The sequence below is a fragment of the Manis pentadactyla genome, chromosome 2 (genome assembly GCF_030020395.1).
Source record: "Manis pentadactyla isolate mManPen7 chromosome 2, mManPen7.hap1, whole genome shotgun sequence".
Classification (NCBI taxonomy): domain Eukaryota; kingdom Metazoa; phylum Chordata; class Mammalia; order Pholidota; family Manidae; genus Manis; species Manis pentadactyla.
Genome location: NC_080020.1, coordinates 223,895,264 through 223,898,552, shown reverse-complemented (window position 1 = coordinate 223,898,552; position 3,289 = coordinate 223,895,264). Strand labels below are relative to the sequence as shown.

Sequence of the window (3,289 nt, the reverse complement as noted above, 5' to 3'; positions counted from 1 at the left end):
CATCTGTTTGTTTATTCATTCATTCACTGAGCATAAAAATGTTGCTGGCCTACTGTGCAGTTTCAGGCATATGGCAGCATTCTGGAGCAGGAGGCTGCCCAGGGTCCGAGGACTGACAACGGAGAAGCAGAACCAAAACACATCCAGGTCCTGACAATTTCTCAGCACTCCCAGCATGCCCACCCGCCCAGGCTGCCACCACCTCTTCTCTGGGGCTTGGCAACAGCCTTCCAAATCGTCCTCCCACTTCCCTTCCTTCCCTTGCCCCTCTCACGGTTTGTTTTAACAAAGAAATCAGAGTGTTCTTTTTAAAATGCAGTTTATCATATGCCCTTGCTCTGCTCAAAACTCTACAGTGACTCACCATTTCACCAGAATCCTTACTCTGACCTGTAGGCGAATGGATCTTCCCTGCCCAGACCAGCTCTCAGCTCTCTGGCTGCCTGTCCTCATGCTCACCTCCTCCAGCCACCAGGCTCCTTGCTCACCCACTGACACAGTCAGTATACTTCTGAGCAGGGGTGTGTGCTGGGTCTGCTCTCTCTCCTTGTGAATCTCAGTCCAGGGCACTTGACTGTGCAGCCTATCTAAGAAGGTTGAATTCCCTGCAGTCTCAGCACAGGAGACAACAGCACGGTCTGGAGGCTCGACATGTGAAGTAACACTAGTCTGTTCATTAAGGATTTCCTAGTCTGCTTCTACCTGAAGCCAAACATCTGGATGGAATATGCAAAAGCCAGACCACAGAGCTGGGTGTTCTTCACATGAGAGTGTTTGCCAGGGGAACACAGACCGTCCGGAGACCATTGCGATTTCCCTCTTCATCCTTGGGTTAAGGTTCAGTTGCTTTAAATTCAACAAACATTTGTTTACACCAACTTTTTGCTAGACTCGGTGCTGCTGGCAGGGGATGTAGAGATGAATGATTCCCACCATGGAGGGACTGGCAAGCTAGAGAAATGGGTGACGAGATCACAGTTAATTTTATCCAAGGTAAAAAAGGTGCCACATGAACTTGCTGCACTGATGGACAATGACTGCACTGGGGTATGGGTGGGGACTTGATAATATGGGTAAATGTAGTAACCCCATTGTTTTTTCATGTGAAACCTTCGTAAGAGTGTATATCAATCATACCTTAATAAAAACTTAAAACAAAAATAAGAGGTGCCACATGAAAGTTCCAGCTCCAGCTCCCGGGACTACTTGGAGTGGGGTGGAGGGGGGGGGGTGTCCCCAACAGCCAAATCATAGACCATCAGTGAACTGGAACTTTGGAAATTTTACCTGTCAAGGCAATGGGACTTAGCCTGAAGCTCAGTCGTTCAATCTGTGCACTGAGGGGATCACCCCTGGGTTGTCCAAGGCTGGAGCAGAGGGTGAGGAAAGATTTTGAGGTCCATGGTAAAGGGGCTTTCCTATCTTTATCAGTAAATGGAGGTTTGTGCATGTGATTAAAAAAAACTTCTCCATGTTTAAAAGTACAGTTTAACCCATGTGCTAATCAAATATAGGAGTTTTAAGTTTCTGAAAGTAGATCTTTCCACAGCTCTCTTTACTGGGTAAACATTTACTCCCCACTTAAGACACAGCGTAACTGCCCCTACCCTCCTGGGGAAGTCTGGGACTGTGAGAACCTTAGCCTCTTGCATCTGTCTGCGGCTGCGTCCCGCCAGGCTAAGCCCGGCCATAGCGTCTATCCCTCCGTGTCCTCCTGGCCTATTACCCAGGATCTTACACGGACCGGATGGAAGGGGATGCACGCCCTTGTCCCTGGGCTCCTCGGAGCTCACCAGCCTTCACAGCCCGGTGTGGTGACCTCTCCACTGCACCTCTTCCTACCCCCTGTAAGGAGCAAGTCCTGAAGGGGCCATGGGGCATGGAGAAGGGCTGCAAGGCCCCTGGAGGGCTGCGATGGGGGTGGGGGAGAAGAGGAGTATGCCTGAGGGCAGAGAGTACCACACCTTTCGGCTTTCTTTCAGCAGGAGACATGGGGGACAGAGGACATGCTCTGACGTGTATCATTTGGCCACAGTAGATATGTCATGAAGATGGGTCTTGGGGTGCTGAGGGGGGCCCTCTCTCCTCCCTCCTCATCTCTCCCTCCCCATCTATTAGTCCATATTGCTCTTTATTTTTCCCTTCTCTTGCCTCCTGTTTACTCATTCCTCATTTACCTTTATGCTGCCTTCCTTTTCTTTTCCTTCTTATCCGCGCGTTTTAATTTCTACATCTTAGGAAGGCTGGGCTCCCACAGCAGAGGAGGGACCGAGCAGGAAGAGGGGAGAGGCACTGCTGAGTTTACTGGTCCCAGCATATATCACCTGATTTGATACTTGTCACCACTTTGTCAGACCAATTGTCTTGCTCCTACTTTTCAGATGAGAAATATGGGGCTGGAGAGGTCAAAGGATGTTTCCAGAATCACACAACCAGTGAGAGGTCATGAGGCCATTCTCTGAGTGCCAAACGCACATGAGGTCCTGTGCAAGTCCTGAGCACAAAGGTAAACACTGCACCTGCTGTCAAGACTTCACGATCCAGGAGCAGCAGAGGCCCTGGGGTTCGGCCGAGCCGCTGCTGTAGTATATTGCTTGGCAATACATTGTGAACTGGGGAGAACCATATCAGGTGCAAGTATATGAGAGCTATGGATGAAGCGAGGATGGGAAAACGGGGGTGATTGTTGAACTTGAGTGGTGGGAGCACAGAGACTCATTGCCCTACTTTCTCTGCCTAGTTAATGTTTGAAAATGTCATCATGTGGCTTATGATCATGTCTTCTCAAAAATAGAGACACCACCCCCCCCAGTTCAAAATGGAGCATCCTTTCTCAGAAATTAAGCCTCCTAGAAACAGAGACCTCCCCCTGCCCCCAGACAGGTTTGCTCCTAAAAGGCCATGTTCTTGCACAGGTTGCATGGGTGAACGCTGCCCTGGAGAAGGGAGGACACGAAGGTCATGAACACGGGCAGGAGAAACACCTGGAGGGAGAAGCCTCTGTCCAGCTGGGATTTTACGGAGCACTTCATCCTCTGTTTCCCAAGCCTGCCGTGATACGTGTCCTATTTAAGGTGATCGTTTAGAAGACAGGAGAAGAAATTATTGTCCGCCCAGACACACAGACTACCGCTCTCTGTGCTTACAGGAAACCATTCTCTTCAGTATCAGAATCTCTATTTCTGAGAGGGCAAGAGGGAAGTCAATTTTCCACAAGGTTGCTTTGCGCAGGAAAGAGCAAGATGGAAAACCAGAGCAGCCCATTCTGCCTCCCACCTGCTCCGAGCAG

The 3,289-nt window shown here is 49.8% G+C and overlaps 1 long non-coding RNA gene across 1 annotated transcript; it reads left to right on the top strand.

Moving 5' to 3' along the window:
- Positions 1–561: 561 nt before the first annotated feature.
- LOC130682637 (uncharacterized) lies at positions 562–2,034 on the top strand. The gene is made up of 3 exons (XR_008995946.1): positions 562–837; positions 1,731–1,847; positions 1,983–2,034. It is a non-coding gene; the product is annotated as an uncharacterized LOC130682637 (long non-coding RNA).
- The last annotated feature ends 1,255 nt before the right edge of the window (positions 2,035–3,289 follow it).